Source organism: Crocodylus siamensis, chromosome 8, assembly GCF_052110815.1.
Source record: "Crocodylus siamensis isolate JL-2025a chromosome 8, ASM5211081v1, whole genome shotgun sequence".
In the NCBI taxonomy this organism is placed as follows: Eukaryota; Metazoa; Chordata; order Crocodylia; family Crocodylidae; genus Crocodylus; species Crocodylus siamensis.
Window position 1 is genome coordinate 11,212,406 of NC_143402.1, and position 27,758 is coordinate 11,240,163.

Below are 27,758 nucleotides of genomic sequence, written 5' to 3' on the forward strand. Positions count from 1 at the left end.
GGAGCAGAGGGCTTGCAAGCAATTTTTTGTTGTTGTATGTATCTTGAGCTCTTCGGTCACTCTCTGAAGTCCAGCCAGGCTTATTGGCAGGCAGAAGAGCCTGTGATCCCTCTGTTTTTCTCTCACTGGTCCAGAACTTGCAACAAGTTTGATCAAATGTCACAAGGCATGTTGTGCTGGTGCTTAAGTGCAGACACAGAGATAAAACTTCGCACAGCAGCAACACGCAGGCTGCCCATCAAACACTAGCTACCAGTTACTTCTGCCCTACAGGGGTCTAAATGGATATTGGTTATGAGTCTGCCTATGTACAGTAAGGTAGCTGGGCCCTCATCCTTGTACAAGACTACAATTCTGGCTGTCACAAGGAGACGTTGTTTGTGGAGATGTTCTGTCTGAAATGCATGAGACTATCACATGAGTAGGCTGCACAGAATCATGGTCTGTTACTAGCACAGGTCCCTACCCCAATCTCAACAGAATACGTAGGCTCAGAGTCAATGTCCACACTTGCACCATTAAAAGCTACCTCCCATTTAAGAAGGACGCTGATTCCACATGGTATGAAAATCTGAACCTAAGCGTTCTCTCTGCACTTGCCTTTCTCTAGGGCAGTGGTTGTCAACCCGGGGGCCGCTTGCAGGACACTCAGTACCCTGCTGTGGCCCAACGTTTTATAAAAACAAAACATTTTAAAATGGATACACAGGTAGTAAGTTGTGTGGCTGTGGTCCACATAACACACTGAGAGTTGCAGGTGTGGCCTGCTATGGCAAATCAGTTGAAAACCACTGCTCTAGGACCATCTTTGCCCTAGTTCCTCCTGTCCAGAGTGAAGTTAATAAGCAGCATTTTCTGCAATGTGCCATTCCTACTTGAGTAGCTCTTGGAGGGGTTCTGGCACCACTGTTAGGGTGGAATAATGGAGCTATCATCCTTCTTTGACTAACTACATGGGGCACAGACAGAAGTTACATTTGTCGTGCCATCGGTCCCTGAAAGCACTCTACGGTCATGCCGTGACAGACGTGCACAACTACAGAGCGCTTTAAAAGTGGTCGATCATGCAACAAATTAACCCTCATCCAAGTGAAGCACCTTAGGGAACTCGTGTTTTCTACAGTTAATTTGTTGTGCAGTCAGAGATGGGCTGATGCAGCCCAGCCCCCCTGACTCAACAGATGTGTTTGCCTGTTAAACTGGGGGTGATGGGGGTGGAAACTGAGCCTGCCTGCAGCAGAGGAACCATCCCTTTCCCCCAGCCTCCCCCTGCTCCCACCCCCCCAGCTCCCCTTGCTGTCTGCAGGAAGGGAGGGGGGAGAGGGGAGGGGGAGCAAGCTGTGGGCTGGGGTAGATCTTTTCACCTGGTGCAAAAAAGGTTACTGGATTTCAGTGTACTTTTGAAGGATACCTGAGACATTTCCCATTCAATTCCTTGCAAAGTCTAAGGTCTTTTTTGTTAATCACAGTGTATTAGTAAAGGATTATATGAAGATCTAGGAAGCATTTGTATGGTGCTTTTGAACTATTCCCATGAAATCATCCCAGCCTTCTGAAGAGCTGGAACAGTAAAAGACAGATAAAAATAATTGTGGAGCTTATTCGCTGATGATATTAAAGGTAACAGGCTACTTCCTGTCACATGTCTATTAAATCTGAATTAGTAATTGAGGTAGAACAGGTAACAATGATGTTTTATTGGTTTCATAGGTCAGTACCTGGTTCCAAACAGTCTTCCTTTAATTTCATAAGAAAATCTGGTGCTTTCAAAATAGTTTGCTTGGAGCTACCACTGTAATTAGATGTATGAAAGATTTTTTTTCCACTATGACCAAGTGTGTGACATTATTGCAAGCTTGTCTCTAACTGCTATAAAAATCTTTACGTGGGTACAGTTCTTTCCATGAGAGATTAATGATACTTGCTTACTGAAACACTTTTCTGAGGGCTAGTTGTTCCAAATATGGCACACCAAATATAAAACTCATCAATGTGTTAATTAAAACAGATTGATATTTGCACCTTCTGTTATGTTCCATGATTTTTAACATGAGTAAATTTTCATAGCGAAAACTTTCTTCTGGTTTTTTGTTTGTTTTTTTTTTACTTTTAGACACAGCTGTTAAAAAGCCAGTATTTGCCTGTAAACTATCTCTATCTTTTTACACTTGAGGCGTGCCTGGATAGACTTGGGGTAGACTTGGGTTAGAACAGGGGTGGGCAAAATGTGGCCCACCAGGTCATTCTATGTGGTCCACGGGGTCCCTAAAAAATTTAGAAAATTAATAGTTATCTGTTCCTGGTTGCCTATTATGCAGCCCTCGATGGCTTGACAAAACTCAGTAAGCAGCCTTCCACCCTGCCTTAGAAAATACCAGCTCTTGGTTTTTACTCCTTTTTTTCATCTATAGAAAAATAACAGAGCAGGTTTTCTGTTGCAAATAACTCAGAAAGACCACAACTATGGGTTCTTGGGTTTATCTTGTGAACTTTGTTTGAAAACCTAACTCTGTTTGAATCTGTTCCAGCAGGTTTCATCACATGGCAGACTGACGTGAGTTATGGTGCGTAGACTTTATGTCAGGAAGGCATATGCACATTGCTATTGCATTTTAAAAGCCCACTGGACAACCGTATACATCAGATTCAACATTCAATATTGATTTTATCAGCTATCTCCTGGGTGACTCTCAGAACTCTCCTGGAGATTTATATCTAATTCCTGGAGACTCCAGGGCAATCCTGGAGGGTTGGCAATCCTATATCACCCCACATCACTCTTGAAAGGATCTCAAGGTACTCCAGGGTGCCATAGCATTCTGGCTGAGAAGCACGGATCTAAACGGTGGTGTAAGGTAACGTATTTCCCCCTTTACTCATAATAGGCAATATCTGTACTATATATCAGCAAACATTGAAATCCTAATGGAAACCACTGTGCTGATGAGAGAGGAGTTAGCATATCCAGAAGAAATCACAGGGGGTTTTAGGGAGGTTGAATATGGACCTGGGTAATGGTGACAACATGGAATGAGAAGTTCTGATTCAGGTAGTAGATTGGACTAGATGACCTCTCAAGGTCCCTTCCAGCCCTACTTCTCTATGACTCTGACATGTAGAGTGATCTAATTCCCTCTACCATTAAGAGAGTCCATCCATGAATAATGCCTTAGGTTCCATGCCAAATTTCTCCTGTGAGTTGCTAAAAGCCTCTAATTTCTATTAAAGTAAATGCATATTGAGTGTTCAGCACCTCGTACAATGTGGTGTTTGTATCTACCGCCAGGATTGCAGCAAACAATTCTCATTTATTTATTTATGTAAACATTGTGCAAAGTTGCAGTCCCCCCATGAAATCAATGATTCAGGGAGAAAGAATAACCCATCATCAGTTTTCTCCACACTCAGTAACCTCAGCTAGTTTTTAGAGGGATTAGTGGATGTAAGTTCTGCTTTGCATCCATCTTTTCATTAAATGCATTTGCATACATCTTCACACATTTTAGGAGACAAAGGCTTACACCGCTTTGATTTTCTGCTCAGCTCCCATAAATATTTGTCATTAACTGAAGTGAGCTGCTTACATTTTTGGGGTGGCGTGTGCAGGGGTTTTAGCAATTCTCAAAGGAAAGGGAAAAAAAACCCAGCAAAAGTATTTTCTAGGTTGGCCAAATACTGATTGATTAGGGCAGAAGTAAACAGCTCAGCAAAGCCCTATTGTGTGGGTACATGCACATTAATACAGTGTCTGTATACCTATAGCTGACTGGTCTGTCTGTCTCGTTTGATCCATCTAGAAATTGGGCACTAACCTTTACGTTTACCTCAGTAATGGGAGCTCAGTTCTCTGATGTCATAGGTGAAGCTATAACTTTCTGGTACATTGGCTACTTGTGTATGTGGACTAGGGCAGTGCTGCACCTTGCAGATTAATACAGCATGTGACGAAATCGCAAGGGCCATGGTTTGTGCACTGAGAGCCAGAGCTCGAAGTTGAACTGTGCTCAGCTTAGTGCTTTGCCATGGCCCAATGCTTTGCATTGACGTGCTAGAGCACAGGTTGTCAACTGGGGGTACGTGTACCCCCTGGAGTACTTAGAAAAGTTGTAGGGGGTAGGCGCAGGCAGATGAGTGGGGATGGAGCACTCCCTGGGGCATGGCGGCAGTGTCTCCCCCAGTGCGTTCCCATGCTTCGCCTCTTATCTGGGGGAGAAGGAGGGATGTGGTGGGTGCTGCCGGCCCCACACAGCACACTGCAGTGCCTCCCCACCCTACACTCCAGCTCACTGTCCTGATTGGCTAGAGGCACTGCCACCTACCCCAAGCGCAGCCCGGCCCAGCCACCAGCAGGAAGAGCCCAGCGCAGCCCCAGCCTGCAGCTGTACCCCACACCACCCCCTGTGCAGATCTGGGGGCACAGACCCCCCCATGTCCTCCTGGGGTGTGTGTAGCAGCAGGAGCTGCCACCCCCCCATGCAGCCTAGTCCCGTGCCCCACCCCAGCTGGGCAGTCTCTGCCCCAGCCCCACTCCCTCCCTCACCTCATCACTCCCTCCCTCACTTTCTTTGTGGCTGGGTTGAGGGTGCAGATTGAGACCCCTGCAGGGCAGGAGGGAGTGGGGCAGGGGCAGAGGTGAATCATGCACCCCGGTCCCTGCCCCACTCCCTCCAGCACTGTGGGGATTGTCCCATGACCTGACCCAGCCGGGGCTCCGTTCATTGTGAGGTCATGGGATAATTGGAGCCTAGTGGCTCATCTGGGGGTGCAGGCAGGAGGTTCCCACTGCTGTGCACACCACAGGGGAGTCAAAGGCGGACATGAACTCCCCCCTTTGACTCCCCTGTGCCCTGCCCCTGGATGAGCCATTGGGCTCCGACTGTCCTATGACCTGGCCTGGCCGGGGACCTGTTTGCAGTGAATGGAGCCCTGGTCAGGCCAGGTCATGGGACAGTCCTCACAGTGCAGGAGAGAGTGGAGAAGGGTTGAATAATTCACCCCTGCCCCTGCCCCACTTCCTCTTGCACTGTGGGCATCTTGATACCCAGCCCCAGTCCCACTCTGTCCCTCACTGCCATGCGGGGGGAGGGCAGATCGAGGCCCCTGGGGTGAGGGAGGGAGCAGGGCAGGAGCAGAGGCTGGGGTGAGTGGGGACTGGGCTGGGCAGGGTGGTGGGACTCACCACAGATGCTGTTCCTGCCTGTGCCCTGCTCCCTTCCTAGTCATAGGGGCCTTGATTTGCGCCCCCCATGGCCCTTTCCCTCCTCCTACCCCTTCTTCCACAGACTTGCCTGGTGGGGGGGGGGTGCATGTGCAGCCCCTCACCAAATAAGTTTTTGTCCCTCTGCCTATGCAGCACCTGCCCCTGCCCTAGCCCCAGCCCCACTCCCTCCATCACTGGGGGGACCTTGATCTGCCCCCCACTTTAAAAACAAGAAAAAAATAGAAAGGGGTACCCAAGCGGAAACTTTGAGACTGAAGGGGTACACTTGCTAAAAAAGGTTGAAAACTCCTGTGCTAGCAGCTGCATGGCTGGGCTCACTGTCTACTTGGGGGAACCTCCCACCATTAGGCTCTCTCTGTGTTGCATAAAGGCTTCACCTCTGCTGAGGTGTATTGTCCTAGGCATGGCCTACGACTTGGGGGAAGTGAGCATGGCTGGATTGCTGGTGGTGAGCCCCAGCTCAGAGGATGGGCCCTCAGAGCCTGGGCAGCTAGGTGCAAGCTGGAACATCCTTCGGGGTGGGTTATCCAATTAACCTCCAACACCATTTGTCCCATTTTTATATGGCTGCCCTTAGCTTATTTTTCTGAGAGGAATGACTTGAATCACATTTACCCCAGTTGCAGAGCTCCGATTCTTCACGCAAGTTAGACCTGATCATTTTTGCTGCGACTAACAGGAGCATCTTTTAAGAAGCCAGCCCCGATGCCCGTTAGTGTTTAGCTATGGAAGGACTTCAGTGGCTCTTTGTCTGTTGCCATTTAGCTGAAGACAGGCTGAGATTTGTGTTATAACCTGGGTGCTGGGCAAGGTGAAGACAACACAGGTTCTGTCCCTAGGAACTTGGAACCGAAGAGCAAAAAGATAGATGTTAGCCATTTTCAAGAGGGAAGAGCAATGCAGAGCTGATTGGTGATATGGTGGCTTGTTCTGCCAGCCTCCATCCTTCTTGGGCATGGACGAACTACAGCTCTAGCAGTCATTATAGAAGAAGAGAGGCTCCCTATAATTTCTTGCCCATGTCCTGTCCTAAGATTCAGCCAGCATGTGACCCCAGGTAGGCAGAACAAGCACAAAGGGCTCCCTGGGGGAAGCCCAGATGGCTCATAGTTTCCTTGTGCCTAAGTAGCAGGTTCTTGTGTATCTAAATCCGTGGACATATCCAACGATCCATGCAGGGAAAAGCCCAGCTCCTGCAAATAATAATAAAAAATGAGGATTTTATGAGTACAGCACACTCTCTTGAACCGAAATGCAAGTATCCTTTGCTGTGCATTGGAGCGAGGATAGAAGTCCCAGGCATGGAAGTTCCTTCTAGGTACAGCTGTTCATTTGTGTCCATCTAGGTCCATGCTTTTCCCTGTCCCCCGTTTATGTTTGTGTAGCCAGGGCCACAGTGACATCTCATCTCTGTATATACAGCGCAAGGGCAAAGTTACCAGACCTGGCTCTGAATGTTCCAGCTCCGAACGGGAAACGGCGCAGTGGTGTTGACTTCGCATTGCACCTGTGCTGATGAGCCCTGCCGAGAAGCGGGGCTTTTAACCCTGGGCACTGATGTGTTCATGCGGCTGCGCTGCTTCTGGTGGTGGAGCCAGCTCAGGTGTCTCTGCATGGCACTGCTTTGCACCCTGTAGGCTGTGGCGTGGGCGCTAGCAGCTTTACAGCCACGTGCCATGCGTACATATGCCTCCTCTCTTGAGAGGTCTTTGACAGCACCAAAACAGGAGGCCGTGCCCCTGAGACTGAGCAGATACACATCAGAAGGAGTCACCAGCCTAAAATATGTGTTGTTATTTCCATTATTTGATACTTATCTCCTTTTCTTGTAGCCACTTTTTCCTCTGTGGCATCTTGTTGTTACACGCAGTTTAGTACGATTCCAGGCCCGGCTGTCTCCATGGAGATAAGAGTAGATTTTGTAATGTGCTAGTTATTCCAAGTGACTAACTGTAGCAGACAGTTCATCCAGCCTTTCCTTTCTTGTTACAGTTCATATGTCATAAAGACTACTGTACTGTGCGATGTGTATGCAATTCACTTTATATTTAATCTGCCGTCAGAGCTCTCTTTAAGGCAGTTCATTTTGCCATAGGAAACCTCCCCCCAAACAAACAGATGTTTACCAGAGCTCCAGCTTACACATGGGTTCTTTTCCCAAGAAAATGTTATTAGGACATTTTGAATCTGCAGCATGGGATCTGTGCTCTTGCTTTTCTGGTTGGTTGGGAAGCAGCACGGACTCCCTAGAGCAGTGGTTTGCAGCCTGTGGTCCGCAGACCCCTGGGGATCCACAGACTGTGTCAAAGGGGTCTGCGAAAGATGACTATGATCAATCAAAAATATATGAATGCCCATTTACAATCTGAAGGGGTCCGCACCTCCATTCAAAATTTCCAAAGGGGTCCACTCCACACCTCCATTCAAAATTTTTGATAGGGTCTGCAAATGAAAAAGGGTTGAAAACCAGTGCCCTAGAAGATGCGCCAGGATCAAAGGGAGTCTTTCTGTGTGAATGAAAGCAGCCCCCCCCTTCTTATCACTTTGAGGAGCTACTTGAACAAAACCCGCAGCAGGTATTTCTCTCTTTGCATGCAACATGGGGGTGCCCAGCAAGGGATTGGATTTAAAATGAAGTTGACTCCTTTTAATAAGCTTTATTGCTGTTAGGGGGTGTGTAGTTTCTGGAGGAAGTCGTATGACTTGGGGGAGATGGTTGTACAGTCTTATATACATCACTCCGGAAATCCACCTGTGGCTCTGTCTGCCCCAGGGCAGAATCTTGCCCTGTATCTAGATTATGGGTCCTAGTTCTTCCCCAAAGCCGCCTTATTCTCCTCCTGTCCATCTTCTCAGCAAACAAATGGAACAAAAGTCATTCCTGCCACAACATCATTGAACTCAGTGAGCCTATACTTGGGATGAACTTGGCTTATCCTTTTTGATTGTGCTACATGGTCTGGCAATTTTATGGATATGGGTTAAAACTGGTAACATTTGGCTGACTGCAGGGCAAACCAGGTTTGGATGCTAGTCTTGCATGACTAAAAACTATCTTATTCAACAAAAGTCTCTTTGTATTACAAAATATTCTCAGGAGGTTGGTTTTACTCTCAGGGACTTCCTAAATTGTATTTTCCGTCTTGGGTTGTAACAAAGTATGGGATTGCTGCACGATTCTTAATGTATTTATCCTCATAGTTTTCCCTACCTCATAGGGTGGTGGGGTGCCCGTTGCACAGATGGTGAGCTGAAGCAGCTGAAGGCTAAGCTACTTGCCCAAAATCATACAAGAAGTCTGCGGACTCAAATCCAGGTCTCTGAAGTCCTAGGCCTTGTCCTAGCACCACAGACCACTCTTCTTCTCTGCTCATTCCCGCATGTCCAACTCAAACTCTTGCAGGTGCAGAAGGGATTAGTTGCTCACTGGTTATTGCTAACCAGATGGGCTGATTACCTTTGAAGCCTGTGGGGGAGAATACATTTTTCAAAGGCTTCATTCAGGCCAGACGTTTTTGTGCGGAGATGTGTCCCAGCCCAGGTAATTCTGATTGACTGGCAGGGGCAGACATCACCCGGTGCTGTTGTCCTTCAGGACTAGGCCCTGGACCTGGGGTGTGCACCTGCAAGTGCAGATTGGGGAACTTCATGGGCTGCAGACACATGCCCTGGATGAGGAAGGGCTGGGACTGGGGTGTAAGTGGTGCCTTGTGGGGCACTTTGGTCCCCAATCCTGCCATATTGCCAGGGACAGGCAGGGACATGCCCTTTGCAGTGCCCTGGACAAACTGTTACCATACTTTTTGTGGTAGCATATTTTTGGGCTTTCTCCCAGGAAACCTGTGAGGGATGTTTGAACAGGAATGGCTCTGTCCTGGGATATAGTAGTTTTTCCCACCACAAACAAGACGTCTGTTTCTACCCTAAGATATTTTCCTCGCCCATGTGCTTTTATCTGCCTTTTTCTCCAATGACCTTTTAGAGATGTGGGTCCTTCAGAGATTAGGTCATGCATCAACTTACGCAACAAGGGCATGAGACCACCCCCTTCCCAAAGTACCTTTGAGAATGATTTTGGGTTGCATTGTCCATTTGTTGCAGCTGGTGCACAGGAAATGGAGAATGTGAAACATGAACATGCTAAGTTGGGGATGGTCCATGTAAGCAGGGAGTTGGACTAGATGACCTCCTAAGGTCCCTTTCAACCCTAATTTCTTATGATTCTAGGACATTCATGAGCAATGTCTTTGTGCTGAGTACTAAATGGTATTTAAAAATATGTTAATCTGTGTGAGTTAGCAACATTTTAATAAACCTATATTTTTTCATCAGGACAAGCCATCTGTATCTCAATTTTCTAATCTGTACCACGGGGTGATAATAATTGCTTATTGAATAGGACTGTTGCAAGACTTAACCTTTGAAAGGCTCTGAAACCTTTGATTATAATTGCAAGATGAATAATAATTTAGTCTTTCAGGGAAGTAAATGTGAATATACAATATGGCCCTTGAAATATTTTCAGTTGCTTAAGTCACTACCACATGTTTTGACCTCTGAATATCTTTGACCTTTTGTTTGCTGAATTTAGATTTCTTCTGTCTGATGCATTATCTGAAATGGCTACTCTAAGGTTAGCAAGGCTCCTGGAAGTACACTTGTTAAGACTGACAGAATTCCTCCAGCAACATTAATTACTGCCTGGAGCAGCTTGAAAAGGGCAGAGAGGAGCTGGCATGTCACTGAAACATCAGTGTTACAGCTCAATTTCTATGAAGCTCGCACAAGAGGAATATATTTCTTTGTTGTATGTAGGAGTGAATTGGGCAATTTTAACCTCACTGTTAAGCAGGATGCTGCTAAATGACAGTTTGTTTTCAATTACATTATCCTGTATTGTTGTTTTTAAATTGCTTAAGATTTCTATGATTTTTCTGAGGGTTCATTTTTAAATCCAAGCATTCCCAGGTCAAATGAAAATGATGCAGCCATGCTACCACCTGCTATTCTTTTATCTTAGCAAAATGCAATCAGTGATGAAGTGTTGTGAAGTTAATCGGTCTCTTCTATGAGGCTTTATATCCAAAAGATCTGTCGTGAGCCTTGATGTTTTATATTAGTGGTCTGGGTTTTGGTGGGTGGTTTCTTGGGGGATATTTCTTTCAACTTGCTGCTCAGAGGGCACATCTACATGTGCTCCCGACTGTGCGGTAATGGCGTTACTTGCAGTCCCAGTGGTGCATGGGTCATTTCCGACCCTACTGCTCAGTAGTTCATTGCTACCGTGCAGTAGTGTTGGCAACATGGTTCATGCCCGCTGATGCTATGTTACCGTAACAATGAGCTTCATCACCATAGCTCATCTCTACGGCAACATAGCATCTTGTGGAAGGACCAGAGTTGATTGGCTGCCACCTTGCACCCTAAAGGTGGCTGCATTTTAGGTGTATGCACAGAGCTGGTACAGCTGGGGATAAAAAAGCCCCAGGGTGTGTGCAGAAGTTACACTTAGATTGACATAACTGGGGTTAGGTTGATCTGAATGACCATCTGTACAGACATTGCGGGAGGTTGGGTAGGGCAAAAAATGCCTGGTATGATCTTAGTTCACGTGAGGAGGTGAGCTAAGTGGGAATGGGTTAGTCAGATCTACTGAACCTGTGCAGATGTTTGAAGCGCAGCCCTGGGGTTGAGAAAGCCCAGCTGCTCACTCGAGCCCTGGGGCTGTGCTTTTCCAGCCTCTCTTCCCCCAACCTGACTAGGCTATTTTTAGCTCCCTCAACCCCCTCCTCCCCAACCATGGACCCACCAACTCTCCTCCCCACCCCTGCCCTGGACCCACCAGTCCTCCCCATGGACCCACTAGCTTCTCCACCCATCTCTTCCCCCATCTGATTTAGACTAGGTTTCTTGTGCAGCTCCTAGCACCCGTGAACATGTACAAAGCCACTTCCGCTACATGATTACTTGGCTTTAAAGTTTCATAGTTAGTAGAGTCGGAAGGGACCTGAGCAGTTCATCAAGTCTGACCCCTGCCACGGCAGGAAAGAGTACTGGGGTCAAACGACCCCAGCAAAGTGTTCATCCAGCCTCCTCTTAAAGACCCCCAGGGTAGGGGCCTGCACCACTTCTCTTGGAAGTTGGTTCCTAGTCACTCCTGGTAGTGCTTGGGGGAATAACGGTCACAAGCTGGCAGAGGGTAGATTTAGGCTACTTCATGGTCAGGGCGGCTAGGATCTGGAACCAACTTCCAAGTGAAGTGGTGCTGGCCCCTACTCTGGGGGTCTTTAAGATGGCTGGATGAACACCTTGCCGGGGTTGTTTGACCCCAGTACTCTTTCCTGCCCTGGCAGGGGGTCAGACTTGATGATCTGCTCAGGTCCCTTGTGACCCTACTAACTATGAAACTTTAAAGCCAAGTAATCATATAGCAGGAGTGACTTTGTATATGTTCACAGGTGCTAGGAGCTGCACAAGAAACCCAGTCTAAGTCAGATGGGGGAAGGGATGGGTGGGGAGGGTAGTGGGTCCATGGGGAGGATTGGTGGGTCCAGGGCAGGGGCAGGGAGGAGAGTTGGTGGGTCCATGGTAAGTAAGCCTTGTGTTCATAGATTGGGTATGGCAAATGTCTGTATGTGCCCCAAGTGTCTTTGTCTGATTTCTTAACACGCTTCTTTTTCCAGTTCTTTTTTACCCTGCTGATGTGATTCCACCACTGAAGTAACAGCCTTACTCATGTGCTTATAATTAGGTATATATGGTACATGGTTGAAGAGCCAGGGCCTAACGCTTATTTTGGAAGCATTATTCTCAAAACATGTTGATCTTTAAATATATGGCTTTTATTTATTTATTCTTTTTTTAATAAAAGAAATACTGTCATTTCAATTTTTATCTAAGCAAACTGGCATACCCAGTACATTCCAGGTTCACCTGAAGCTGTGTACAGGTGTAGTTTTCAGCCACTTTAAAAGTGGGAGCTGGAGTTGCCAAACATCAGTTGTTACAATGTAATTGTTAAATTTGCATCTTTAAACAGGGTTAAAGCTTCAACAGTTTATAGCAGCACACAGATGTAACAGTTGCATCCTAACAGCTTATATTGTTGAGTATAAGTATGATTTGTTATCCCTCTCTGCATCCAAAGGTTGACAGCTTTCCTGTTATTTTCCAGCATGCTGGCAAGGTCCTTCCACAGCTTGCGCACAGCAGTGAAGCGCTGGCTACGTTTTAAAATCCCCAACTGGGGACCCAGATGCTAAGCAGCAAGGGACAGATTATGTGTGGTTCCTTGGTCACATCTGGCTCTGCAGTGCTGTGTCTTGGCAAATTTGGGCCTGTTTATTTGGTTATCTGAGGATCTGCTCAGCCGAAATCTTAGCTTGTCCTCATGCTGGAAGTTATGCGGGATGTACTCTCTTGTCATTCACTGCACTGCCCTCGGCAGCTGTTGGCACAACCTGTGTGCAATTCATGTGCTTATGGATTTCCCTGGTGGTTTCACACAAGAAGACCTTTGGGCCGGAAGACTTTGGGTTAATGCAGGGGCGGGCAAAATCCGGCCCACAGGCTGGATCCAGCCTGCCAGGCACTTTCATTCAGCCTGTGGGCACCCACCAATGATTTGTACCTCTTTAAGCCCTTGCGCCCGCCAGGGTGGGAGTGAGGGGCCCATGTATACATACACCCCAGCATACCCTACTGTGCCTCGGTCCCACCCTTGTGGGCTGAAGGGCCTGGCCCTCTCAGCAGCAGCTTCCGGGCAGGGTGCAGCAGCAGCCACCCTGAGGGAACCTGCCTGGCTTCCCCAGAGCCCCGCTCGCTCCGGGCAGCAGGTAGGAAAGCGGTGAGAGAAGGGGAAGTTACAGCTGGGTGGAAGCACGGAGCGTGGGGCTGGGGCTGGCAGCAGCATGGAGCCTGCACCCAGGGGGTGGCAGGCACGTGGAGCTTGGCTGGGCAGGATGTGGGTGTGAGGGAGGGTGGGGGGTGTAGGGACCCCCCAGACACTCCCCCACATAGCGCACAGCCCCCGCAGTGGCAGCAGCAGGAAGTGAGGGCGTTCAGGGTGCTTGTGCCCAGCGTACCTGGAGGCACGTAGCTTTGCCCAGAGCTGCGTGTGGGGACAAGGAGCGCAGCCTGCCTGGCCTGCCTTATTGCGGGGGCTGTGTGCAGCGTGCCTGTAGCTCTTGCATTCACATGGCATGGGGGGAAGCCCCGTGCTGAATCTGGCTGCCTTCCCTGCCTCCTGCTCCACCGGTCCTGGGATTCCCCAGGGAAGCAGGAGGCAGGGCTCCCGCCGCTCCGGCTGGAGTCCTGGGTCCTGTGCCGCAGGGGGTGGGGAAGGCAGCCAGCTCCAGCGTAGGGCTTCCCCTGGCGCCATGGGAGTGTGGGAGCTGCAGGTGTGCCACGTGGAGCCCCCACAATAGATTTGGGCCAGGCAGGCTGTGCTCCTTGTCCCCATGCGCAGCATAGGATGGAGCTACATGCCACTAGGTGCCAGTGCCTGTGCAGGGCATGAGTGCCCTGAGCACCCCACCTGCTGCTGCTGCCACCACAGGGGCTGCGTGCTCTGTGGGGGGAGTGTGGAGGGTCGCCCCCCCCACATACCTCAGCATACATGCACACACCCCCATTCCTCGGCTTACACACACGCTTTCACCCCCAAACACACTCCCACAAACCTCCGCACAGAATATACAAGAGTACATATTTATTTTGGAGTTATTATTCAATCCCCTTTATATTTCATAGATTTCATAGATTTCATAGACATTAGGGCTGGAAGGGACCTCGGGAGATCATCGAGTCCAGCCCCCTGCCCAAAGGGCAGGAAGTCAGCCGGGGTCATAGGATCCCAGCAAGATAAGCATCCAATTTACTCTTGAAGGTGTTCAATGTAGGTGCTTGAACCACCTCCGCTGGCAGACTGTTCCAGACCCTGGGGGCTCGGACAGTGAAGAAATTCTTCCTTATGTCCAGCCCGAAACGGTCTTGCAGGAGTTTATGACCGTTCAACCTCGTCATCCCTTGGGGCGCTCTGGTGAACAAACGTTCCCCAGAGGATGAAGGAAGGATATATCTATATATCCTACTATATATATAGTACGCAAACACAAATCATGACAAATGTTTTTTGTAATAAAATTAAAATATGCTCTAGTAGGTATTTGACTTTCAGTGAATGATTTGGTTTTTTTCTGGTTCCAAGATGGCAACCCTCCCCTCCCAAAAGGAGTATTTCATAGATTTCATAGACATTAGGGGCTGGAAAGGACCTCGAGAGCTCATTGGGGGGAGGGGAGGGATTTCCGGTGACAAAGGTCAGGGTTTAGGGGGTGGGATTTTTGGGCCCAGGACGGTGACCAGGTGGCGGGGCAACTGTCAAAGGGCAAGGCTAGCTATGTGGCCCTCAACAGCTCACCAAAAAGGTGAGCTCACAAAAGCAGAAACTTTTCACACAAAAAATAAAAAGGCAATAATAAGCCAAACTCTAGCCTTAAATGAGGAAACCATTCTAGAAGAAATCTATTGAGTGGCCCTAACCGTGTCTGTTGTTGAAAGAAACCAGCTATGAGTTCCTCAGACAGTATGTATGGACATGCAGTCATGTTGTTTTAGACCTGGGGGTTCAGGGAAAATACAAGGAGCAAGATTTAATTGGTGATACCTCTTATTAGATATCTTGCAACTTGATATTTTGCAGAGATGGCAGACAAAATGCCTTTACTGAGGACCCAGAGAAAGGACATTGTGTGCCCCAAACGTTGTCCAACACCTCTCCCAACTATATAGTTGGTGCAAAAACTGGTATCACCCAACAAATCTTGCTTCTGTGTGCACATGAGCATTCGTAACTCTCTCACTGTTTGCCAACCTCCAAATATTTTAAATACTTTATCAGCTGCAATTTGCAGCTGGCAAACCAGGGCTGGTTAAGAATGGCACTGTAACTCAGGATTTTGTTTCTCCTATGAAGGAGACAGAAGAACAAATTGTGACAGTTCACATGAATGAAACTATAATTGCAAACTGGAATCTCTCTCTGCGGAGTAAAGGAAAAGCTCTTTCCCTATTAATATTTATAAGCCTGGTATTTCAGAATCTCATTAGAACATGTCTGATACCTCACAAGATGTGTAGAAAATAAAAAACAATGGCATATTTGCCACTGCTTTTGACAAATGCCATCTTCCTCTTAAACAAACACCACTCCGCACTTCTTACCCTGTGCTCACTGAACACTCCAGCTGATGTTCTGCTTTAGGGACTATTTGTTGCTGTGTGTAGTGATGGCAGTCACCGGAAAGTTTACGCATGGAAAAAGTCAAGCTTGCCTCGCATCTGCTGTTTTTCAACCAAGTAGAAATAAGTATTTTAGTTCCTTTTCCCCTTCTTAATTCAGGCTGGGTTTTTTTCTTTTTTTCTGCTTCTGGCCACATATTTTTCCTTCTAGACTCTTCCCCATTCATGGTAGCATCCTTCCAAGTAACACCATAAAACAAAGAGGTTGGACAAAAAGTTTTCCTGGCATTTCTTCCTGCTTTAGAGTGAGTTCAGAACTACTGAGGAGATCAGGATGGCCACATACTGTCCAAAACAATGGGAAGTGAGCATCCAAACCCCAAGTCAATTTGAAAAAACTCAGCCTCCGTGTCTATATTTTGGAAAATAAAAGGCAGAGGTCTATTTGCTGAATGCAAGCCCAACAGCGAAGTCCAGCGAGTGACATACCGTCTCCCTGAGGGGGGAGGAGGGATGCTGAAAGACTACGCTCTCCTCTGAGAGATGCCACACTATGTACAGACATTCACTCTTTCAGCAGAAACTCTCCTGGGACTGATTTAAACCTGGTTGTTCCCAGGTTATTTTTCTCCTAAAATGACCGTTTTTACTCTGGGATATGAAGTCTGCACATCTGTACACTTGTGGTTTCTCCTGGGAGAAAAGTTACTGTCCTAGGAGAAACTGAATGACTGTATGAGGCCACTGGCAAGATTAAAGCCACTAAGAATCCAACGATAATGCATCATAAAAGTGGCATGTATCAATAGGAACAATAAACGATAGGAAAAAATACTGCCTCAAATCCACTCGGTCGCATGTTCTTCAAAAAGGTGATATGCCCCAAAGGTTCAAAGTCTGCATTATTGGTGGGAATGCAATTTTAGTATAACTGATCTAATTTAGTGTAACTGGTCAGAGAACCATACAACACATACAACAAATGTTAATTTTATATCAGTGATTCATCAAGGGTGTGCCAAGAGTGGTAGAAGTGTTCCATGAAAAATAATACTTTATCCATATCAGATCCAACCTACAGAGCCATGTCATCCAGCCTACTGGAGTTCCCCGCTGGTTCAGAAATTTGGCAGTGGAGGAGCAGTGGCAATTAACACTGTCACTGCTCCCCCACCACCAAATTTCCAGCCCCATGCTTTGGAATCAGGCCCACAGATCAGATTTGGCCTGCAGACCCAGCTTTGCTCATTCAGCCCACCATGCCAAAAAGTTGGGTATCACTGCTTAAGTCTTACAGATACACACACACACACACATACACCGCCTCCCCCCTTCAGGTGTAACAGTGAAGCGTGCCACCAATTTTAATCCAGGGGAAAAAAAGTGCCCCAGGCATCAAGAGAAATGCAGAACCATCGCTAAGGATCCCATTGGCAAAAATATTTCTATTTGTTCTTTAGAGTTTTTGGCGGGGGCAATAGGGAACAAATTTGAGGGACTGGCTAGATCTGTCAAACAGCACTAGCAATGGAAAGTCACTCCCTACTCCCCCCATCTCAGTCACCCACATGCAAATCCCCATGTGATAATACATGCATGGGGCTGGGAACTGATCCAGAGCAACTAAATGCCCTCCTGATGATATTCTGGTGAGAATAAAGTAGCCGTTTGGTTCAGTGTAGATTCTGTGCATACCAATTATGATAATACCCCACCAATGGTAGTGCACCTATGATGCTTGCCAGGCTATCACTGTAGTAATAGCACTTATCTCCTTTGCAGAGGTGTTGTGAGGATTAATTAGTTAATGTTTGTATAGTACTTTGAACATGTGAAGTGTAATGTTAAGTGCAAGGCATTATTGCTGCTAGTCAATCTGAATCTCCATGGGGAGGTTTATTTCGAGTGTACCATAACCATCCCATTAGTCCTTCTCATCCTGCATTTTATGGCTTAACGATTAATGCATTATGTGTTTGTTATTTGTGGTTAATAAAAGATATTTACATATTTAGCATTTAACTTATGGCTAGTTTTATGGGAGCCTTCATCTCCCTATATTCCTCACTCACACGTTTAGAATTGAAAATATACACAGGAATTCACTGAACCACCATTTCACTGCTAAGCCTGAAGTATGGCAGGAAAATTGGGGGCTGTACTTCACTGCAAACACTTCTCCAACAGTGGGAGCAGTTGGAGAAGCTATAGCAGAAGTGGGCAATTATTTTGGCTGGAGGGCTGCTTAACAAAACTTGCTAGTTCTTTTGGAAAGCAGAAACTTTTCACAAAAAAGCAGCTCTTGGAGCTGCTCTAATTAAAGGACCTTCCGCATTGCCGGAGCATGCGTAAAAACTCCCTATGGGATTTTGTTCAAAATATGAAGCCCTTACCCAAATGTCATGGTTACTGGCTAATTTTTACATAAGCCTCAAGGAACAGAGCATATGGTAATTTGCTACTCAACTCTCTGGCAACAACCTTCATTTAAAGTAATTGCAATTAAACCAGGTTGAAGTTCCTAAGCCAACCTGTTTTCTGATGTGATAAACCAGAAGACTTTAGACGGGTGCCCAAGAGAGGAAACCCCCCCTTTTTTTTCCTCCCCCTTTCCTGTTATATGATTAACTTATCGCATTTGCCTCAGACATAACCAAACTGTGTGTGGCTCCGACCTTACTTGTGAAATTTAGGCAGATGTTATTTATTTTGAAGAAGTTGGTAGGGTTTGGCTATCAAAATGGGATGTAGAGAAGAAGACTGCAATAGCTTTTAGTTGTGGAGATATGAGCATCTTTCTATATATCCAAGCAGCGAATCGTTTTGAGGGCAGTATGTAACTGAACAGATGGGCGTCTTTTGCACCTTTTTTCAGCTATTCAGTTATTTGTACTGAGTGCTACGGATGGCAGATTGATGGTTAAATGGTAACTGTATATTAAATCATACAAGCATATTGCTGCATGACCCTGTGCTGTTTGTTTACACTATCTGGCAGGTCAAAGAGGAAGCACTTGAATCAGGCATTTAAAATAAGAGGTATTTAAATCAGATACATACCCTTAATTTGCATCCATTGCAGAACTCAGCTGGGCATGAGAATTAAAAGAAAGAGAAGAGGAAATAGAAAATGCAGAGTCAGCTAGCTGGGACTAACCTAACACATCCAGACCCTGAATACCTATTCAATTCTGATATAACCCATGCCATATCTGAATTGAATTGGATTCTTAGTTTAGGAGTTCACAGACTTGCCTTAAGTCTGCTTCAGCTGACATCAAGCACCAGTATCCCTTCCAGAAGTGGGGAGGCTGGTGTCTGTTCTCTACTTTGGATGGTGCGTGGTGAAGTAGGCAGTGACTCAAGGCTTTAGTGAAATCTCTTGCAGTGGTAGTGGTTCAGAGTCACTCCTAGGCTTTGGTCTGGTTCCCACTGAAAGGAGAGGCACACAATAAATTGCTGTTGCTGTTAGCATTAAATGGCACCTGGAGCCAAGGCAGAGGATTGCCCCCAGAGAGGTCCAGCTGTGTCAAAGCTGAAGCAGTGGACAAAGGATGCAATCTTCCCAGACTTGTGCCTTATTACATCTGCTGCCTGTATGAAAGAGGGTTGTAGCCTCCAGAAGTGTCAAGCAGAAACCTTTATGGCTCCTTTGTCAAACTTTGGGTCTCGCCTATAATCCTGCCTTCCACCTTTTTTGCCCTCCTACTCAGTCAACCCCGTTCTGTTCTTCCCTCCTGCACCTCCAGGGGAAGCCATTGGTATTTGTCTGGTTGGACCATCAGAGGCCAGCGCTCTGCGGTCACTAGAAGCAGTCTCCAGAATGAACAAAATGGAGAATCAGGTGACTGCTGGATGTACTGTCTCCCTCGGTCAGCTGTAGATGTTTGACCTTAATTCACACAGTCAGTCATTTTCAGCTCTGGCAGCAATAATTTTCCATAATTATCGTCCTTTCTAATCTGTGTTCTCTAGAGATAAGAGATCATAGAAATGAGACTGTACAGTGAATGGATCAAAGGGTTTTTAATAGTGCATTTTTTTTTGGTTAAGTGTCCAGTTCCACAGGAGCACAGGATATAAATTGCATGCTATTAAGCTTTTATTGGCAGCCAGTGAATAAATGTAAATGCATGAGACGTTGCAGCAAAATTACACCCTGTAAGACTTGGCCCTTAGAAATATGCACACTTTGGGTTTTCTGTGTAATTGCAGTTCCCTGATGGAAAGCTCTACGGCACTTCCTCAAGTTCTCTGCTGGAAGGAGTATTGGAATTACCTGCTTTTGTGAGCTTGAGCCCATGTCAACTGCAAGCAGAAATCGGATGTAAGCAAAGTCGCAAGGGGCAGAAAAGTCTTCCAACATAAAATCCTCTGAGAGCTTGCAGGTACACCACCTTGGGCTGTGATCCTGCTTGATACCACAAGCTCAGCAGGGTCAGTGTGGGTTAGTACTTGAATTCACGGGAGTGACGCATGCTGTAGGGCGTGGGGTGGGCGATTTGTTTGTTTAACCAAGGAAACCAAAACCGATCCTATAATCAAAGCAACCACACCAACATATCCCGGTGACCTTTCCCCAGTGATGTCACTGGAACTATTTCATCCATCCCCAGAGATGAAATAAACCTCTCTTTAACTCCTGGCCTGAAATCAACCTTTCTGCTTTCCTTTGCAGGGCAAAAATGGTGGAAAGGGCAGGGGAGAAGGAAGGGAAGGCTTGAAAATTCCCTAAGCAACAGGAATGCCAAAAGAAAGCTTTGGAGCAGTGGGCCCAAGTTTCTTCTTTGTTAAAACTTGTGTAATCACCTACCCTTGTTCAGCATGGGGCTTAATGCTACCAGCTTCTAACAGTATAATTTTAAAGCTACTTTGTAGAGGTGTAAATGCCCCAGGAGGTTCAATGCAGTATCTACAGTGTCTGTCTTGGGGAGTATCTGGTGGGTCACAGTGAAGCATAAGGCCGATGAAAAAGTTGTTATGAAAAGTCTTCTATGTATCTATATCTCTCTCTTGCATGCTGCCCCTCAGCTTCAGTCCCAGGCTTTGGCATCTGCGTGCTAGCTGTGCCCCATGGCTTATAATATACCCACTCCTTGGCACTGATTTTGAAGGTGCTCACTCTAGAAAGAGAGAGAAGACTTAAACAGGTGTGAGCTAAGGTAATTTTCATGGGAGTAGGAACTTTAAATTTGGTATTTTATTAAGGCACTTTTACATGTGCTTTGGGGATAGGGAGGTGGAGGGTGGTGGTGCTTTAATTAGAGTGTCCCTGCACTTCAAAAAGGCGGTGGGCGTGCTTGAACTAAAGCTTGTTTAACGAGCTTTAGTTAAAGTGCCACTGCTGCCATTTGAAAGTGCAGGGATGCTGATACACGGGAAGGGGAAGGCTGCTGGAACGCAGTAATTACTGCGTTCCAGCAGACTCGATTAATTGAGTCTGCTCCGATGTGCTGTAATTACAGTGCATTGGAGCAGCCTCTGTGCTCCTGTACAGGCATCCAGATTTGGGCCCGTTTGTCTCACCTCCACGCTGGGCTCATTGCGCTGCCATGCGATCTGTCCTACCCATTTGCTCTCTCAGCAAATATGCTGAATTCCAAGATGGGTAGAACCAGCTGTGTTGTCAATCACTTGTCACTCTTTTCTTCCTTCCTCCCATGGATGCATTTCATTGTGGAAGAAGTGGTCTTTGATGTGCAAATTATTTGTCTATTTAAGGTAAGAAAGCTGCTTGGAACAACCCTTCAACGCAAGAGAAGCCTTGTGCACAGAGACTACAGCATGGAGACCTTCAATTCCAGTGTGAAGAACAGTGCTTTGTAAGTGTGATAGGTTTGATTAGAAGACCAGCTTTTGTTTCTTTGACTATATATATTTAAAAATATTTTTTTACTCATGGGAGGCAAAGCAGGGACTGCCCAGTTCAATTCTTGATACAAGCTTCCTTAGTATTTAATCCAGGACTTTGTTTTGGGCTACGTAGGGAAGCTGTGAAGTTTAACTCATGCATCCTTCTCCAAAGCTTAGTCCTGTTCACAATGTTTTATGCCTCTGATCTGGAAATCATTCAATGTAAGTAGGTATAAAAGCTGCTCTCCCAGGAATGGCCTGTAATAATGCTGGCTGTGATCTTCCAGTACCTCCCTAATATGTTATAGAGATGCACAGAAAAGCTAAACACTTTGGAGTCTTTAAAACTGTACTTAAAATATTTATAGCAAACTCTTCCCTTAAATATTAACGGAGAGTTGCGCAGAGCAGAATATACAGTAAAAAATGCATAATGCTGCTTGACCATGGAAAGCTGAACAAATAGATATCTCATTGGAGTATCACTTTATAATAAGCAGCAAGGATGTGGCAGACATGTTCTCTAGGTATTTACATGTGAAGATTTTCACAAGTTGATGCATTAGCTACTTTCTGAACTGGTTCAAGGGCACTTCCCTTACAGAAAGAGGAAAACTTGAACAGCCACAGGGCAGCGCTTTCCTTATCATCCAGAATTAGAGGTGGCATATTTTTTCTTAATTAGTGATAAAAGCAAGGAGCAGCTGCATGACTTTTTAGTATTAAACAGTACTTGAATATTCCTGGCAGATATGTGTATTTAAATATGCATTGTTTTTTAGGCCCACTAGTAAACAAGGTAGCTAGTCTTTCTGATTTCTGCGGGAGAGACAAAAAACCCTAGGATTGTTCGTTTGCTTACAATGCTGAACCTGAAGACAAGAAAAATGAACACAGTTTGCCATTCCATTTTCTCCCCATATTTTTGTTGCCTGTTCCCCCTAGCATATTCATAATGCCTGACAGGTTTTAATTGGACACAGGTGTATCAAGCTGAACACCTGCTTATTTTTGTTGTTGTTTTTTGGGGTATAATTATTAATCCTTCAGCTGATGAAGACAAACTCAAAGGGCTGGAAAATTAATGGCCTAGTAATTCAAACTGCAAATTGTGAACTAAAAATAGCCAGCAAAATGGTGGAAGGGGAAAGCAAAAATATTAGGATATGAGTGAAACTGTCCCCTTAAGAAATTACATATGATTTCCTTGGAAGGGAATCGCTCTTTCCCAGTCCTGGGGAATGGATGCTATCTGTTTATCAGCAGCCAGATCAAGCTGCTTTTTTAAAATTAAATTAAACAGCAGCCACGCCCAATTACCTTGTAGATCAGGGATCTCCAAACTGTTGCCTCCTAAAAAGACTGTGAAGCATTCAGTCATGAACTAGTGTCAAGTCCTGGCCACTTTCACCTAGAGGCTACAGTTCTTACATGTACAATTGCACAGCTGTAGTACAGAGGGCCAGAGCTGTTGTGCTGTCCATTCAGGGCTTGAGCCCAATGGTGGTGGGGATGCAGGAGCCACTTGTAGGGGCTGATTCCATTGTTCTTGGTCCTCACATAAGGAAAGTTGCTAACAAGCAGCTGTGAGTGGTGTAAGGCTCCTCAGTAACAAGACAGTAGCGGAGGATCAAGTTCAGTACAGTTCTGCTCTGACCCACTCCTTTCTTCCTTCAAATGCAGGAGGACGTCACCACTCGCCGTCCCTGTCCACTTCAAACCTGCTTCGTGCTGTAGGCCTCAGAGTGTTTCCCCAAAACACTTCTCATTCCCAACCCTCTCCCCGATGTGAACACGTGCAGCCATGGCACCTCATTAAAGTTAGTCACTGACGTAAAATCCATCCATAACTCTTTCGGTAATTACTTCTTAGAGTTGTGCTTTTTTGGCTAAGTTCTCCAGACAGTTTGAGTGCCTAGAGATGCTGTCTCACCTGCCTGGTACAGAAACTCAGCTGCCCAGCACAGTGTGCAGGGAAGTGTATGCATGTCAGAAGGACTGGTTGTGGTGGGACTTTGTGTCATCTGGGACTGTTTCCTTTGGAAGTGGTGGTGTTTTGTTTTAACTGGGGGGGCAAAACTCATCCAGTGGGAGGAATATGAGGCAGGACTGCTTCTGCCAGGCACTTGGACATAGCACCTAGGAATCTTGGAAGGTATTTAAAGCTGCTGGCCTGGGCAAAACCTAGGCAGGAGGGTTTCACAGGTACTGTTTTCTACTTTGCCCCAGGGCTATATTACCAATTCAGGAACAGCAGTCCTTTGCGTATAGGATGAGATACTTCTCTGTCAACGAAAAGCTTGATTTTAGAGTCCAGGAGGAATGTGCATCATTTGTGTTTTGTTCGGTTTTGCTTAATAAGAAGAAACAGAAAGTTTTGGTTTAGCCTGGGCCTGTGCTGTATTCTCTGTCAGTGAAGCACAGTTGGCATCTTAAAAGTTCCCTTGCAATGTTGCATGGTGGGTGAAAAAATATTTAATAGATGCTTTGTTCCTCTACAGAAACAGCTGTTCCTTGCTCTATTTTGCTCGTTAATATTAATTATTTCCTTGTAGAGCAGTATTTTTGATGTTGTGTGTTTATATTGCTAAAATCACCTCTTTATTGTCTCTGCAGAGCCATGTCCTACTCATGGAGGAGCTGACAGTCCCTGCTGGTTTGCTGGCATCTGATGTAGACAGATGCTGAAGAGGTGAGCCAGGTTCAGCATGCAGAGATAAGGACAACGAGGGAGCTCTGCCAGGGTGAAATGATGATGTTATTGCTTGACTGAGAATTTCTTGCAAAGCAGTTATTGGATGGGAAACTCTGAGATGTGACAGGTACTGTGTGCAGGCGCCTTCAGAAAACATTGTGGCACTGAACTTCTTTGCTTTTTACTGTGTGTTTGGGGCATGGGAATTTGGGATGTGGAGGGATTTTTTTCCTGAGAGCCATACAAGAATGATGATACTCATGTTATTGAAAGTGCTGGGAAAAGGGTCAGTCACTCTAACAGCTTTAATACCTAAGCTAAGTTTCCAAAGCCTAATTTATTTTTTTATGTTGATTTAAAATTTAAATTAGGACTATGCTAATTCACAGCAATTCCTTTTTAGGCATTGGGACATTTGAAAGTATAGAACTGAGAGCAGACTCTGAGAGATGAAATAAAGATAAAATTCAGAGTCTGCTGGGTCATAATGAACACTAACAAAATAAATCAACAGGATGAGTGTTCTCTCTCATTTAACATAACTTTGACCCCATGTCAAAATAGGCATCCCCATCCAGGACACCACTGATTTAAAAAACTTGATATGCTACATTACTCTTCATATGATAGGTAACTCATATACTGTTACATGGGTAAGAGGGCAATTGAAGAACACTTTAATTCAGAAACCAGTATGAAGAGGAAAAACAAAGGTGTAGAAGCTAATTTCAAATCTTGAGGAAATAAATGAGCATTTTAGAAGGGGTGGTAAATCCAGATTTCCTGGATATTTGCTGAAGATGGATTATATACATGATATTTGGGACTTTCAAAGCTACTCATAGTTGGTTAAGCTCTCTCATTCAGGTCAGTGATAAAGTGACCACTGACTTCAGTGGGCACAGACTTAGCTGGTGCTGAGCATTTCTGACAGCCCACCTGCCCGGCACGTTTATATTTGCGCATTGGGTTATACTCTTAGCCTCTGCCAAGATATCCCCACTCAGTCATCTGCTAAGCGGCAGGTCAGCACACTGCTAGATTCTCATTCTTGTTGCTGGTAAGCAAAGTGGAGTGATTGTTTGCATGTACTACAGAGGCAAAGTAATAAGTCCTGAACCTTGGTGATCATCTTGTTCACAGTGACTTGCCTGCTTTCTACCCTTTGAGGGACTGGTGTTGCGCAGTCCTCCTTTCCTCAGATTTACTACTGAAGGCACATTAGATGTGGCAGAACTTGTAATGCTTGGTTGTACATCACAGTGTGTATCATATTATAGAGGTGTAGCTGGGTATTTCCACACCTGGGGTAGTATGGGTTGATGCCTGCCAACCAAAGCAGTACAAGCAGCTGCCATTGTGGTGGTGGCTTTTTTTGCAACCTTCCCCACAAAGTTGATGTCTGTGGCTGTTGCCCCAGGGGTTCCCTGTCTCCATTTATACTAGTGGATGTTATTGATGTCATGGTATGTATTTAATAAACAGCTTCTTTCTGATGCAGTTTAAAAACAATCCCTTTTTTTCCTGGGTTATAAACTAATGCTGTCCAGGAGGTACCATCTCTCCCTTAAAAATGGCATCGTATGAGAAAAATAGAGGAATTGAATAGTTTGGGGTACTGGCGATGTTAAGAGCTGTGGTCATTTTAGTCTTCAGATATGTAAGCACAGCAAGAGATGTGGCAGAAATGTACAGCATGGAGGCACATGGGTGCATTAGGTTTTGGTTCAGATCAGTATGAAGTTTGGGATCTGCTGGACAATTAGGGACTGTCTGTGGGTTTACATTTTGAATTGTCTCTGGGCCACAGTTGTGGCTCTGGGATTCAGGTTTGGCGCCCTTCTCTCATTAGAATCTTTCAGGTAGGGAAACCAGGTGCTAGTAACATAGAACAATAGATATTATCTTTGATGTTTCACCTACATGGTCACACACATTCCTTTGGTTGGTATCTCAGGCACTTAAAGGGTATATATAGGGTTATTTTGGGGTCTGTGGTAAGAGCCTATCAGCCTTTCCCTCCTGATTTTCCCCAGCTGAGATTCCATTTTACAAGTCTGTCCGTAATGGGGATAACCACTCTCTCTAAGCTGTATTTATTCAAGGAGTACACTTGACTGTGAGGGCCTTATGTCTGTGATCATGTTCCCTGCAATAGTTCCTTGTGGGGGCATGTGTCTGCAAAATCTAACGAGAAGAAATAAAAATGAAGGGTCTTATAGTGGCAGTTCTTCATTACTCTTCTCCTCCCTGCACAGTGTTTCTAACAAGATGCTTCCTAGTCCTGAACCCCAGTGTCCAGTCTAGAAGCACCTGGATTCTCTCCCTACAAAGATCAATGATGTTTTCAGCCAAGGATCATTCCTCCAAGAGTTTGTCATGAGAGCCATGCATTTAAAGTATTCTTGAAACTACAAGCAGGTTGGTGAGACGGCAAGATGACTGGGGTCTTAGATGCTTTCAGAAACAAACATGTTTTACATTGGTAATGGTTCTGTTCTCCATTTTCTTCCAAAACGTTTGGCTTCTCCTGGGCTGGATTGGCCATGTTGAGTGACAGAACACACATCTCAAAATGTACTATTTGGAGCTAAGGAACTGATATTTCCTTCATCGGTGAAAAACACCTGAATCTGTTGGAGGTCAGGACTCTTTACAAAGAGTTCAGATTGGTTTTTGGTAGGATGTCAGGTGTTTGGGTAGCAATGCGTACAAAGAATAATGAGGTGTATAACTTGAGGCTTGATGCTTAGGGCTCGACTTATTGTACATTGCATAAGTAGCTTTGGTAGAAGGAAATATATCAAGAGGTATGGGAGATGCTAAAGAAACTGAAAGGGTCATGTCTCTATTTTCCTGCCTTTCACATTCCAGTTAGCAGAATGTGGGCAGAGTATATGAATCCCAAAGCTTCTGACTGAAAACCATCATTTCAGCCCACAGAGAGAGATTAAAAAATACACTGAAAAATAAAGCTATTTGGCTAGGGTTTTCTTGTAGTAGAAAATGAGGTTTGCTATACTACAACACTGGTTATTGTAGAATGATTTAGTAAGTGTTTTAAGAATCCATGTATTCAGAGCTAAGAGTTTTGTGCGTGCGTGTGTGTGTATTTGTCTTGAACAGTGTTTTGTTTTGCTGAATCCAGTCACCACTGACAATAGAGAGATATTTCTCTTATATGGCTGGGTTACTCATTCATTAATTGTACATTTACCACAAACCATTTTCATGCTTTATTTTTCATAATTATAGATCTGCAGGAAGAATAAAGATCCTGGTAGGAATGACCTTTTTATTGATTAATTCATTGGTTGTTAATATACCAGTACCTGAAGTTACCTGAGCTTGGAGCCCTTTTACAAACTCATCTTGCTGTCTTCTTCACAACCCTACTGTCCATGAATCTTTTTCTTGTGTCATGGTTGCTGTGTTTCAGTGAATCAAACTGCTGAAGAAATTGCTACACACTTTCTGCTTCTTAGCAAATTGCCTTCCATGCTCTGGCACCAAAATGCGATTGGTTATGCTTCATTATCTCATTCAATAGAAATTCAGTCTCCTGAAGACTGCAATTAGGTTTCCTCTTTGTCTGAAAGACACAGACTTTAACTGCTGCCTGACTGGCCTTTCCTGAAACAGGAAGAGGAAAAGTAGACAGATAGATTCTGAACCAAACGTGACCATGGAACCAGGGGCGGATCTAGGATCTTGAAAAAGGTATAGACAGTGTTGTGTACCAGCGCA

The 27,758-nt window shown here is 45.5% G+C and overlaps 1 long non-coding RNA gene across 1 annotated transcript in view; it reads left to right on the forward strand.

The window, feature by feature from the left end:
• LOC149858091 (uncharacterized) overlaps positions 1-27,758 on the forward strand; it is a 293,765-nt gene that overhangs the window by 65,573 nt on the left and 200,434 nt on the right. Inside the window, exons 2-5 of the long non-coding RNA XR_016443801.1 lie at positions 19,679-19,851; positions 21,185-21,285; positions 23,000-23,136; positions 23,933-24,138. This is a non-coding gene — a long non-coding RNA (uncharacterized LOC149858091). The remainder of the gene's footprint in view (positions 1-19,678; positions 19,852-21,184; positions 21,286-22,999; positions 23,137-23,932; positions 24,139-27,758) is intronic.